The sequence below is a fragment of the Acanthochromis polyacanthus genome, chromosome 12, assembly GCF_021347895.1.
Source record: "Acanthochromis polyacanthus isolate Apoly-LR-REF ecotype Palm Island chromosome 12, KAUST_Apoly_ChrSc, whole genome shotgun sequence".
Classification (NCBI taxonomy): Eukaryota; Metazoa; Chordata; class Actinopteri; family Pomacentridae; genus Acanthochromis; species Acanthochromis polyacanthus.
In genome coordinates this window covers 24,652,462-24,667,919 of record NC_067124.1, presented here as the reverse complement: position 1 = coordinate 24,667,919, position 15,458 = coordinate 24,652,462, and positions in this window count along the sequence as shown.

Here is a 15,458-nt window from a genome sequence, read left to right as displayed (position 1 = left end):
AAATTGCTGAGCTCATTCACAGGCATCCTCTAGGGACGTCTTGGACTCCAACACCTTGACACATTCCCCCGGGGGCACAAATGGGAAGGAATGAGAATCGCGCAAGAATGTAAATTGACTGAAGGGAGAGGCTGCCAAGCGAACGCGCAGATGGTTGTGTCAAGCTGGCAGAGGACAGTGGGGGAGGAGGGCTGGGTGGCACGTGGCTGTTTTTGGCACACCGCAAGCATCTGGCACCAGCGGCCCAGGAAGAAAAAAAAAAGTGCATCCCACCAACACTACTGCCACTCTCATCACTGACGACACCTCCCCCCTCCCCTCTATGTGGGATTTATCTCAACACCCAGCATCCAGGAAGACAATGGCGTTCTGAAAATCCAATGTGTGTGCGTGTCTCCTCATTTCCGGTGCCTCTCTGTTTGTGCTGTGAATGGGCATGGCGCAAGGTTTATGGTAATCTCATGCCAGGGTTGACAGTGTCCCGCAGGACTGGGTGGTCACAGGCAAGTGAAGCACGGAGGAGATTTGCTGCCGCAGTACATGAGAGGTTTTGTTGAAACGATGGCAACCTTACTCCTTCAGCACAGCCTTCTTTTGAGGGAACGGATGAAGTCGTACACATGGAGCTCCCCAGTGGCAGCTTCTTACACACTTCACGTTCATCTTGCAGACCTTGTTAGGCGTAATGATTTTAATTATTGATCCATTTCCATGGTCTTCGATTACTAACATTTAACATATGGTTGTAATGTAGATTTTGTCCAGTCTCAAGCACACAAAAGTCAGAGACAAATAAGAGGTTTTTGGCCTTTAAATGAGAACTCAAAGTGTTATATATTCAAATGAATCTGCAATGTTACAGACAACAGACCCATCATCAAGGCAACACCTGACTAATCTATGGAGCTTTTGCAAGTATTATTCTGAAAGTACAGTATTTTTTCCTGTGCAACATTTAAAAAGACTAATGAAGATTTCACAGAGAAAACCTAAACTGAATTGCAGAATTATTTGCCAGGTTAAACAACCACGAGTCTATCAGGATCAAGAGGTGATGTTTCATTTGTCACTGACAGCATTGTATCAACCAGCAGGGAAAATTACACCTTCAAACTAAAATCATCTGTCAAAATTTGCAGTCAAAACACACAACAGGACGTATCTTGCTCTCTAGGAGTATTCCTAATAGGCATTGTTTGTCTGACCCACTGCACCCCCTGTTGTCATACCAGTAAACCAGGCGATTATTTTTGTCTTTGCTCGTGTAAAATGAAGAAAATTAGCGTGCCCTGCAGAGCAGAAAATCAGGATGCCAAACTCAAGAAGCAACACCACGAAGTGAAAAATAATGGATAGAGGTCAAGCTGTCTCTTGGCATTATTAAAAGCAGCTGCCTTACGTGACATTAGTTTGTCATTCAAGTTCTGCAGCGAAGGTATCACAGATGAACAGAATTACTTAAAGTGGCAACAAGCAACTTTTCAACCCCTCTCACATTTTATGGTGGTATTACTACTGGTGCTGTTGAACTTTACATTGTCCTCAGAGCCTAAAATGTACAGTACAAGTACACAATGAACAGTATTTAGGAAAAAAAAGCCAGCATACAGAACTTCCTGTTTTCTGTAGCAAGCAGTAGCGTTAGCAGCATTGCCACTGTGAACAGTCTGGCTACTGCCCAAAGCAAGAAACAACTGTAACAAACAATCCCTATTTGAAACAGAAACCCAGATCTCGGTGCAGTGAGAAAGGCAAAGTGAAACAGCTGGTTGTATCACACGATGTGAGGTTTTGTTCCTGACTGATGTAGTGGAAACAACATCAAGAGAATGATGGGTTTTCACTAACGATGGGAATTTCGACTAATCTCCCCACCGACTAGTCTCAAATTTTATTTGCGACTAGTCGACTAGTCTACAAAGCCACATAATGACAGTGAAGAAACGTTTTCATTTATATCCCGCTCCGTAAGTCTGGATGGGATCTGTAGTGACTTTGCGCATGCGCGATTCATCTGCCGTCTGGCCGCGGAGTGATGTGGGTCTCCTGAGACACTGGGACTGCTGCGGGGTTACTGGACTGACAGCCTGTGCTTTGGGACGGGCAGGAGCTCACAGCAGCACCTGCTGCTCGTTGAGGACAGTAACTGCAGAATGATCCGAGTTTTCCTGTCAGAGTCTCCAAAAAGGCAGAAAAAGTCGCTAGATTTGTCGCTAGTCGCTTTTGACAAAAAAAAGGCGCTAGGACGCTTTGGAAAGTCGCTAGATTTAGCGAGAAAGTTGCTAAGTTGGCAACACTGGTTTCTGCTTACACAGCCGACAGGCGACCTTGTTGTCATCTACGGTGCAGATTTTCTTACGCGGGAGCGTCGCCATCTTCCCACTTTACCTTTCCAAACTTTCTTCCCCAAACTGTGTATCCCTGCCCCCCACTACGTGTGCGTGTGAGGGGAGGGGAGGAGGAGCAATTCTCTCCCTAGCTGCTCAGCCTGTTTACAAAGAAGCCGAGGCAGAGGCGCGAAGAACAAGGTGCATGATGCTTAATGCAGCGTTTAACCGACTAGTAAAATACTAAACGTTTAATAAATGAGTAGGTGGTTAAACGATTAAACGACTAGTCGCGCACATCCCTAGTTTTCACCTTGTCAAGTTATAGAGCTTTCTCCACGAAGTCAATGCCCCTCTGACGTTAATTCTTGTATTGACTTGGTTTAAATCACTCTCCCTCTTCACCTACACTACCAGTCAAAAGTTTGGACACACCTTCTCATCCAATGCTTTTTATTTATTTGTATTATATTCGACATTCTAGATTAACACTTTTTCTGTTTACAAGATAATTCCATATGTATTCCTCTATAGTTTTGATGTCTTCAGCATTAATTTACAATGTATAAAATGACATATAAAAAAACACTGAGTGAGAAGGTGTGTCCAAACTTTTGACAGCTAATGTACATTGCCTCCTCAGATAACATAGTAGTTTCTACATTCACTCTGGTTGTTTTTTGTGCCGTAAATGAAGTTTTACCATTTTCCTGGGAGACTTCAGACAGGATGAAATAATGAAAGCAAGGCTTATAGGCAGGGCTTGACTGGAACATAAATAAAAAAATAAATCTGGCCAGGCACTTTAGCCCCCTGAATATTAATACCAACCAGGCCACTCTAAGGAAGATTAAGAGCCTGGAAACATGACGAACACCTTCAGTGGCACTGTGAAATTGTAGACCTAACTGCTATGAATCCTAAAACAAGTGTTGGCACCCAATGTGTGAGTAAGAGCAAAAACATTGACATGATAAACGATTGATCGGATGATCTGTGTTTTCCAGACAAAGTGCTGTTGGATAAATTGTAGACTCACTAAGTCAAAAGGATGCTTGTGTACTCCCTGGAGGAATTCTTACAAAAAACAACCGAGGGCATCCGGAGTATATGAGATAGAGAAAAAGAGTGGATATAATAAATGATTGATTTGATGACAAGTGTCTTAAAGCAATATACAAGCTGGCTTCCAAAAGATCACTGTTTACCCTATATCCTAGTTAATCAATCAAAGTTGATTTATTAAAGGGGAACTTTTTTTTTTCAACCTGGGGTCTGTTTTCATACGTCTTTTCATACATGTGAGTGATGGAGAAATGAATTTTTGACATTGCTCCAGTATTTAGCCAGGCAGACAGCTTCGCAACTCAGCTAGCAGCTCAGCTAGCAGCTTAGCTAGCAAAAAGTATGGGGCAACTTGCCCCCCCACGTCAAAGCCTGCCCCAACGTGCTTTTTTTCCCACACTGACCAGCTCGGATAGTCTCAACGAGTGTCCCACAACATACTAGAGATGAGAAGTTAACAAAAACCTCCACATTAGCTATCGCGCAAATTCGGAACGAGATTTGCTTTCTAGCGTCCTGAGATTTGGATACAGACCACAACAAATAGCAATCGCCACGTAATGTGGAGGTTTTCGTTTTTTAGTGTGGGAAAAAAAGCACGTTGGGGTGGACTTTGATGTGGGGGGGCAAGTTGCCCCATACTTTTCGCTAGCTGAGCTGCTAGCTGAGCTGCGAAGCTGTCTGCCTGGCTATATACTGGAGCTATGTCAAAAATTCATTTCTCCATCACTCACATGTATGAAAAGACGTATGAAAACAGACCCCAGGTTGAAAAAAACCGAAGTTCCCCTTTAAGAGATCTCGAGCAGCACCAGGCTTAGGGAGGGAGGCCATCCAGTGAGCTAGTGTTTATGCCGGACAAACAAACAAACAAACAAAAAAAAACACAGAAAACTGTTGTCTTGGTCCACCAGGAAAGTACTAAGTGCAGTCCTGCTAACAGAGAACCGATCTAAATGCTATAGCCATCAGTTTGTGCAATCAGCATTTATTTTAGAATGATTTGTCAAAGCAGAAACTTGTCTTTTACCACTTAAGCAAGAAGTTTTGAAAAGTATCACAATATTTATTAGTTACAACAAGTTGTCCTTAATTAAACCTGCAATTCTATACTTACACCAAAGGTACGGAGAAGCGGCCAGTAGGAAGCATGACTCATATTCCTTCTCATGTTTTACATACAGAGAAAACACTGCTTGTGTCGGCTCTCGATTTCATTCTTTTCCCATTGCAGCAGCACTCATTATGGTACAAGCTCAATAAAAGGAAAATATCTACCAACTTGAAATGTTTCACACCCACAAACTGCCTAACGTAACATATTATTTGCAAAACTTGCTCACTTGCTTACGAGGTGTTCAATGTCAGTTTCATCTGTAGGAGCTTACTCAAGGTAGCTCTTTGTTCGGCCCAAGTACTGTGATTTACAAGTGGTGTGCAGGTCAGACCCAGACAAGTACAGTTTTTCTCTTCTGAGCAATTAAAAATGAATACTTTAGAAAGACCATATTGAAAATCCAGATGCCAAAGTGAGAACTCAATTCAACAAAAGTGAATACACCAGTGACTACTGACATACAAGTTAGAAACCCTGTGAACAGTGAAACCAGCCTGAGTACAGCTGTGATTTCTGAATAGCCTAATTCAATCAGCTTAGTTATGAAATGATGGCTAAACACTAGAACTTTCTCAGTTTGGGACCTTTGGGTTGTGTCTATCTGAATGTCTGCATCATGGCTCCACTTGGAAAAGAAACGCCAGAGGAAATAACTGATATTGGGAGCATGTTCTTTGGTGAAATGAGACCAAGATCAATTTGTTCACTTAAGATGGGGTCTAGCATTCACCACAGTGAATGCATAGTCCTGACAGTGAAGCACAAAGGTGAGAGTGTGATGCTATGGGGTTGCGTGATTTCCAAAGCTGCTGGGAGGGTGATGTTTATAGATGGATATATCCAAGTAGTGGCTAAAGATAACTCTCAGCCTCCTGCAGTCTGGCAAAGGAGAAATATTATGGCATGACAACAATCCAGTGAACACTTAAATTCAAGAAAGCATCTTTGGGCTATTTTAAGAAGTAATACAATTGTTGCGGCAAAGACTAGATGAAAAAAAAATGTTGATAAAGAATGTAAGATTTGGTCTTTGAGGAGGATTTAGTTTGTCATCAAAAATAAAGGAGTACACAAAATGAAAGACTAAACTTGTGTGTCTGCAACCACAGGTGTATATACCAACTGAAAGGTGTATTGACTTTATTATATTGAGTTTCTACCATGGGAACTGCATTTTTGCGATAGTAATACTAATGAATTGGTTTGAAAATTTACATAAGAGCAAATATCCTGCATTTAACTTGGAATAATGCAACTACTGAAAGGTTACACAATGTTAAATCATTTGACATGTAAGGAAAACCGTCAAAGTAATGGAGGTTTGCAGGCCATATACTATTTTCTATACATGAACAAAGCCACAAAATGTCATTTTAATTATATCTTTGTGCAATTGTGAGCAGCTCACATGTTTATCAGTGAGGGATACTGTTGGCCTAAAAATGTTCACAATATCTTGTATGTTCCCTATTATTATTTATTATTGCACTGCATACAGAGGCTGCAGCACAGACAAGCATCTTGGCACTTAAGCATGCATCTCATTAATGAGTTTAAATATATGAGACCAACAATCTGGTATCCATTTACCGCCTGTGAGGAGATTCCTGCTACGACCCAATCACTTGGCAGAGACCCGGCCTCACAGCATCCAAAACCAGCCGCACAGCAATACATCGAGCACACTGGCAGCACACTCAGCAGTGTCTTATCTACATTGGCATGCACACAAATTCACACATTACAAGGGCAAAACATCCTGGCTGGCATATCCATTTTATAGTCAACAATGTCTCACACAATTTTCATGAGTTTTTTTTTTCTTTTAAACGAAACACTGTGGATCTATTTTATGTTACTTGAACACAACCCTTAAGAGGTTCATTATTTCTGAAGTGAGGTGATCAACATGAACATACATGAAAAAGAAGATAGTGGCATTTGTATGTGCAGACATCACCTTCAATCTTCCCAAAAATGTTCACCGAGACTGAATCTAAATAGTATTAATCACAATAAGACATATACTATTAATGCAACTGTCTGGGTGTCAATCATGTCAAAACATCACCACATAATCCTCATTAGGGTTATGCCAGCTATTCAGGCAAAGGGAGAGGACATCCTGGACAGGTTGCCAGTCTATCACAGGGCTACACAGAGAGACAAACGAGCAGACTCGCATTCACACCTGCGGACAATTTAGAATTAACAATTAACCTTTACAGCTTTTTAGACTATGGGAGGAAGCTGGAATATTCAGAGAAAACCCACTCAGACACAGGGAGAACATGCAAACTCCACACAGAAAGATCCCAGGCCACAACCAGGTATCTTCAAGCTGTGAGGCGACAGTGCTCACCACCAATCCACTATGCAAAATCAAATAATACAAAAAATGGTTCTCTTTTTGTCTTTAGCAGCTTTTCCCTCAAACATCAAATTTCCTAAACAAGAGTGACACTGCTGCAAAGATGTGCTGTCAGTTGCCAGCAGATCCTGATACACGCTGTCATGAATGATAAAAGGACCTCCCACTGCAGAGGGATAGCGAGAGTCAAGTTCAAATTTTTGTATCATCTGCTCTCCAGAAGGATCTTCAGAGACGGGGGATTATGGATCCCGTCCCAACCCACGCTGCTGGACTGCAACACCAGCCACTGTGCTGGGAGGGGGTCTGCAGAGTCAGAGCATTTCAAGAGCTTTCTGACAGAAGCACTGCGCTGGTTTATCCAGCAGGGGGTGTTTAACCAGCTCATCATGCTTCAAAGAGCTGCTGGGAGTCATCGGCTGCCAGATGACCTGACCTGTGCTGCAGGCTGTGGAGACTAAAGGACAGTTCTCAGTATAAATATCTAAATATGTTGTATCAGTGATTTCAAGTGGATATTCCCCTTTGAGTTCATGACACATGATGGTTTGGTGTCAAAAAACAAACATCAGTCACCACAACACCAGCAAAATCCGTTCACTAAGGCCATTTTAGCACTTGGGAACTAATCCAGAACCAGTTTTGTAACTTGTCCATCTGTGAGAACACAACACGTGAATGTACAGAGCATCATTCTGAGATAAACTGTAAAAACAGAAAGCTTTGGAAGTGTGTTAAGGTTGTGTTTCAAAAGATCCTGAATAGTTCCAGTAGTGCCATTTTCTATCAGCTAAGGAAACCTAATGAACCATATCAGCAAACACATGAAATGTAGATGTTCTGATACTTTCCTGATGGTGTCTCTGAAATAATAACAGAGTGGCAGAGGACCGTGTGGAGCCCATTATAACCCATAAAGCATTTCATTACCATTATCATCGACCTGCTGGTAAGAATTCTTGGGTTTCAGGCTGTGCTAGATGACAGCTTGTGACAAATGTGGTTAAAACTAAGACTGAAGTTCATCCATTATTTCAGTGTAAACAATACTTCAGCTATGATCTCCAAGACTCTGCTGCATTGTTGTGTGAATGATTTACGACACGTAACGCTGACTGAACTGTTTCACCACTGGAGGCTTGTGTGTTTGCAACAATATACGACACAATTGCATGCACATAAAAGACACACACACACTCCCTCTCTCACACGAGCAGGCCTACCACAGCCTGGCTGCGGCCCTGTTTTAAATTACCTCTTTGTGATGCAATTACCCCCCTCGCTGCGACGGTTGATGTTGGCTTTTTGTTTCACCACCATTTGTTTTCTGTGTGTGTCCTCTCTGGAGCATCCTTACAAAAACTCCATGACCTTGCCTCCCATTTAGATGTCGCTATCCGACCACGCAGAAACCAAAGGCGCTACTCTTTAGGGTGAGAAAAAAAAAAAGATCACGATTGTCGAATGATTCCCAGCGGAAACTCGAGGAATAAGAATAGGAAATGGGATGTTCAATGATGTGCTGAAATGAGTGTGTGCAGGCATGTGGTGTGAATAACTGTGTGTGCATAGTGAATTTGAGCATATCTGCATGTGTGTGGCAACAGCAGACTAGAAGACAAAGAGAAGCGGTGAACGTTGAACATCCTTGTGCCGTCTTTTCTTCTTCCTACTCTGCTGCGTGGTCACTGAAACATTCCTTGTTGAGAGAAGAAGAACTGCTTCCTTCAGCGTTTGTTCAAGTTACTAAAATAAAATGTAAAACTCTGCATCGCTTCACACACACTCTCTCAGTGTATACTCTTTGCCAGCCACTTCACAGAACCAGACTGTAACTAGGTCTGTTGCCACTTTTGGAGTCTGCAAAATTGGAATTTACAAATCAAGGTTGTGAACTGATTTGTATAAATCACATAATAAGCAACATGCCAAATGGTTGCCATTTATGAAATTACACTCGAAAAGACATCCTGATATTAGCATAAAATCAGAACAGGATTGTTGCCAGTGTTACTAACAATGTGCACAATTATCTGCTTTTTAGTTTCATTCAGTCCACTGTGAGGTGTTCGGCCCATAAAAATCAGTGTGAGCAGATGGCAGATCAGTAAATTACGGATAAAAAGCCAGTTAATGTCGAAACCCACCGACAGAAAACAGATAAAAGGAGCAAATGAATAAAGCGCTGATTGTCATTATCACAATTCATTTATCTATTTTGTCACCCTCCTCTCTCCCCCCGTGTCCTTACTTCACCCACCGCATGAATGCGATGTCTCCTGCCTGCTAATAACACTAGCAAGGTGTGAAATCAACACAGAGCTGCAGCATCTGTTAGCATTCTCTAGTTACTCCAGTAATAGCCTAATGCATTGCTTGGACAGAAAATGCGCTTTCTCGGCAACTTTAATTTTGTTGACACGATGCCTTTAGAAAAATGTTCTCACCTAGATCAGTCAAGTAAAAATCAATGCACCGTGTCATGATATAAAGGAAGAACACAATGAAGTATCTTTAATATGCATCAAATAAAAGGCCTGTAGAGAACTTTCTCCAAAGTAGATGACAGTACAGTATGACTAGTTTATAGATTACTGCACATATAACCAGCAAAATATGACAAGTTTTCTACAATAACAAGCAAAAAACTTCATGGTTAAAGTGAAGAAAAAAAATCAGGCAGTAGCTGACTGATTGTTTATAAGAAATATGAAAAACTTTTCAGCCCAAGTCATATGTCACAAGGCTTAGTGACTCTATAATAATGTCACACTATTAAATGCCTTTCTATGTGAAGGACAACATTCACAGAGATCACTGAAGGTGTTTGTCAGGTATACTTAAATCTAGATTGTTCAGGAATTTGAACATGCGAATAAAATAGGCTTTAAACCCCGAACACAGAGAGAGAGAGAGAGAGAGAGAGAGAGAGAGAAAAAAACAGTGTGGAGACTAAAGACCATGAAATATCAGTGATATTCCACAACATGTAGTGATGACAAGTGAAATAACCACTGGTGATACAACGTGATCAGGTATCCAGCACATGTAATTTCATCTTTTGAGGCAACAACCAACAGGAATAAAGGATATTCCTGACTGACACATGATGCCATTTCATTAAGCACAATCCTCCAAGGGTTTGACACAAGCACCCAACAGACTGGCTGTTTTCCCCTCTAGGGTTTGACTGATTGGTGGCCCGACCGATTATTGGATCTGATATCCTTTTGTAAAAATGATTCTCGATAAAGTAAATACATTTTTTTTTTAAATGTCTCTGACGCAGCTGCTACTTTCTATTTGTGGTCGCAACTCTGTGGTCTCAAGGAATGTCCCACCCACATGTCACATGTCATCAGGAATAGTCTATGAAGAACAAACTTTAAATGTTGCAAAGTTAATTTAACCAAACACATGGGAAATATAACTAAACAAAGATATTTCAACAAAGTTTTTCTGAATTGTGACACTAAGAATTAAATTTTTTCTGACCACTAATAATTTGTATCGACATTGCAAAAAAAAAAAGAAAAGAAAGAAAAGCAATCCCTGATCCCAAATCTTCAGCCACATCAAATGGAAGAGCACATCATTATAGCAATCTCCAATTAACCCATATTGTATAATTGTATTGAAAACACGTAAGAACAAAAACCAAAAACATGCTGGGAAGTTTCACATTCCTGAAATCATTGGAATATGGAAAGCGTGTTGTGTGGGTTAGATGGCTATGCAGCCGTCGCAGAATTTAAAAGCCAATGATACCTTTCTTCACTTCAGACAGATGAGCTGTCAAACACAATCATAGTTTCAAAAGAAAATTTGTTACCCCTCAGGTTGAGCCCTGAGCTTCACCACAGCAGCTGGGATATTATTTTAATGTTCGCAAATGACTGATCGATTTACAGTATGTCCAGTAACAGAAAATAGACGTGACTATATTCCTCTGTTGAAGCGTAGAAAACATTAGGGGTGAAAAACATATAGGAGAACTAAACAGGCAACCAGAGCCTGAAATGTCAGCTAGTGACCAACTCTTTAGGCTTCAGGTCTAAAATATAGGTCTACACTTCTGATACTACAGAAAAGCAACATTAATGACTTGCTGTCTGTGCATTACAAAATCAATTAATTTGGAAGCAGTATCCAAACCATGTTTTAAAATGTTTTACCAGATCATCACAGAACATTTTCGGGACTGCCGTCTATTCCGGGCCAGTTTTATTGTGAGGCGGTGTATTTTTTCATTTCCGCTTACTACAATGCAATTTCTAAAGCATCATTGCCAAACGTCAGGCTTTGATGTCAGTCACTCAGAATCAAAGAGCCAAGGGCTTGTTTCTAATCTCACAATGCCGCACTGAGATTCAATAATCAAACAGGGAGAAATCCATCATAGATGGCGCAAAGAGACTAATTTCTCCACCAACAGCAGCCCCAAGAGAATGATGCAATGCAGACACATGTTGTGCTGGAAGCAAAAGGAAAGAATCACACAAAGCCAAGAGCTATACTCCAGAAGTCCGGTCAAGTTAATCGACCAATACTGGATTGTGAGGTGTTTCACTCGATGAATCGAGCAGACTTATAGGACTGCAATAAACCCATTTGTGATCAGATGGTAGAGCAAAAAAAATATTCACTACTAGGATTCACTTCTGACTTTAGGAACGGATGACCCAAGGTACACTCAAGGTTTACTCAGCTATTCTTGAAGCTTTAAGCCGTAAATGAACTTTGAATTCTGCTTGCTCAGTAAAATAATGGGTTTTTAAGGGATCAGTTCACCCAAAATGACATGAAGTCCGTGGATTATTGTGAGCAGCCAAATCGCTGTTATTACAAAAGTTTGGAATATGTTGTTTTTTTTTAAATCTGCGAGTAACACAAATAAAACACAGGTCACTTGTTTGGTGGTGTTTGCTGAAGTCTGAGTAAAGGTAGAGACATTAAACCAAAGAAATACAAAATATAATTAATGTCTTTCACTTAGAAGTCCTGGTTTGGTGCATCTCGTGGATGTATTATTATATATGACATCACTGGATTATTAATGAAACATAAGTGTGTCAGCAGCATGTTCCCATTGTATCTGCTGCAGGTGGAGCTAGACTGAAATCATTTATATGCAGTTTTATAAATCAGAAATCTGTTCTCAGTTTTTGGATTGTTTCTCTTGGCCTTAACTTTTAGGAAACTGTTGAAACATCTGAACATAAAAAAAAAAACAGTCTAGAAGTTTAGAGGGAAAAAAAAAATCGATATTTCCTAGAACTGCTAACAACTAAAAAGACATCTGAAATGTGACCCTGACAACACACTGCTTCTTTTTTTTTTATGTTTGATGCCAAAAAAGTCAGAAACTACTGGTTTAATCTTGCGTTATATTTTAAAAGCTTTCCATCATATCCTCTGTGCAGAACCTTCATCTTAAATGTAACTGAAGCCGTCAGATAAATGTGATCTAGAGAGTACAATACACCCCTTTGAAATATAGTGGCATGGAAGCACAAAGTAGCGTAAAATGGAATTACTCAAGTAAATCTATTTAGTTACTTTCCACCACCGGTGTGCACGGACAAATAAGGATGCCTCTCTGCGTACCATGTAGACTCTGTCTGGATCCTGTATGTGACCTTTCAAAGTGTGCCTGCACCACTTGTGTGTTTGTGCGAGTGCATACAGGGGGTGGAATCGGTACACAAAACCACGTTAGAGCTGTCACAAGCAGAGCTGAAATTGGATTAGTGTCACCCATGATAAGGCGAAGGGGCGAAAGAGGGAAGAGGAGAAAATTGGAAGAAAGGAAACGGCTATTTCACCACCACTGCATCCCTCTCTACCTCCACAATAATTTCATTTCAAATTCCCGGCACTGAATGCATAACTGCGCTGCCGTGCCGTTATGGAGCCAGCAGAAGTTAATCTAATATTTATATGCAGACTGTAGAACCCTGAATTTCCTTTCTTTTCCAAGCAGTATGAACCCCCCCAATACACACACACACAAACGTTGCTCCTATCTCTCGTTTTAGAATTGCCTTTGTTACAATTTGACACTATTTTTACACCTCCGAGAGAACTGTGTTTCCATTGGCTGCAGTTGAAAGGGCCTGTACAGATACGGAGTAAATGTGAGCAGCTTTTGGTCAGGTGCTATTAGCTTCACCACAGTACGCCTCATAGAAATAGGCGTAACAACGGACAACCCACATCACATGCTTTTAAACGGCAGTGGATGATTCAATTAAGCTTATGCAGAGAGAGAGAGAGGGAGGGAGGATACAGCTGCACGGGCATGTGATGAAGCATAAGAAAAATCTGGACTGATGCTGCCAAAATGCTGCATTAAATAATGACAGAAGGCTGGAAAGAGTCGGTGTTAGAGGCGATTGAGAAAGTGAAAGAGGAAAAGTAGCAGGTGCAGTTAAAGGATTCTGGGAGAAAGATAGAGATGCTGACAGGTGAAACTGAAAAGAAGCAGAGAGGGAGGAAGCAAGGAGGGTGGGAGAGAGAAAGAGAAACGGGGGAGAACTCATAGGGGAGCTATAAATACAGCGAAAGAGAGGCCTTTGGTTGCTGCATAAAGCCACAATAAGGAGCCCCAACATTGTTAGCATTCAGCTAGTGTAGCAATAAGGTGCAGCTCCTGCTGTGTCTACAGTAAAACCAATAAGAGGAGGGTATCATGGGATTGTGGAGGAGAAATGTGGCACATTTATTTGCAGTGGGGGCGTGGGGGCTTAGGCGCTGAGAGACCAGATTGAGAGATAGGATGACTGGGATACAGATAGACCGCCATTAAGAATTCAACCATGGGGTCATAGCAGTTACAGCTCCTCCACTGAGACTGATATTTCCATTTTGCTACATCCCATGATTCATACTTGTAGCTTTAGTGCTGTTACAGTCCTGCAAAAGTGAAGAGATGTAGGATTTTATGTGTAGGGGCTGCTGGTTATGAACAATAAGAGGCAGTTTATGATGCAAACTTGCCACTCGATAACTTTGTGGTCTGACTCAGTTGAAATGCTGCAAAAATGCTTTGTGTTCATGTTTTAATCAGCTTCCCCTGTTTGAATGGTGAGCCCTTTTCCTGCTTTGATGATATAAAAATGATATAAACCGCTCACATTTTGCTGGAACTGAGCAGGTGCGACTATGCATGGTTTCCTCCAGTGACCCTGATTCTCCCCAGAGATTGGATCATCCCTCTGTTAGGCTGGCTGAGCCTGATAACTCCGCTACCAGATAACAAGCAAGGACAGAAAGGAAACATATATGAGTGAGAGCGAAAAAGATACCACCTGTACGTGTGGCGAAGGAAAGGGAAAATCAGGCCTGTGTGTGTCCATTTGTGTGCAGCTGCATGTGTTTGTGTTGTTCACATCAAACAATAGCAGGGAGGTGTTCCTTGGCTCCCTGTTAGCGTTTGAAAAATGACATGAATGGACACCTTTTGAAACAGCAGCACCTCTCTCTTTGTGGGAAAGGAAGGAAGGCAGGGTGTAATACTGGCGGAGCGAAAGAAGATGAGTCATGTCATCTTTAATGAAAGCGCCGGCAGCATCTGTGTGGAGTTGGGGTTGGCACCATCAGCACATTGTTATCTCCCTGTGTTCCCCGGCTAAGAGGCAGCAGCAGACCTCCCAGGCCGCAGTGTGGCAAAGTCGCACTAGAGGCCATTAAAGACAGACGGCTGCACCTGGCAAATAGGGCAACGCTTAGAAGACAGAGGAAATGGGAGGGAAAAAAATAAAATAAAATAATGTAGCTGCACAGGAAATGTAACAGAGAGGTTATCATTCAGAGCAGGTATTACAGGTTAGCCCTTTGAAGTAACCGAGAAGGAGAGCAGTGGCTTGATAAAGTAATTCTGCATGTTTTTTTAAATTAAACCTACAGATGATCGGTGTGAACCCCCTAACCTTTCAGGTCAGAATTTTCGACACAGAAAAAAGTAAAATTTGAGTGTTATTTTTTTTGTCCATGACTAAACATGCTCCTTTAATAGAGAAAATTATGTTTTCATTCAGGTTTGTATATTTTGCAACGGGGCGATATAAAAGGCCACCGATGTCATAAAATGACAGAATACCTGATTTTCACAGTGCAGCTTTACCAAAAGGCCAGAGTCACATATTTCTTTTAACTTTTAAGCTCATTTCTCCCATTGGAACCATCGGATAAACCGTTAATAAATCAGAGGTGTTGTAACAGTGCCCCCTAGTGGAAATGGTTGAAAGAATTTGCATGTGCACTGCAAGTACAGTATCTATCTTTGCTTGAAAACTGAGCCAGCCATACTATTTATTTTTTTAAACAAAGCTTCTCCTAGAATACATCCTCAGTACGTAATGACATTTTTTAAAACATAAGAAGTTTCTGCAGGCCACAAGAGTAATCATGATCTGAGTCAAAACACAAATGTTTGTGACACTTCAACCTTTGCTGATCAGGGACAAGGTAAAAACAGCTTCAACGTAAGGCCCAAATGTTTTGACTAGATTCATTCAACTTCACTTCACAAAGCAACAAACAATACAAAACCTTTCAGATGCCAATCTCCACATAA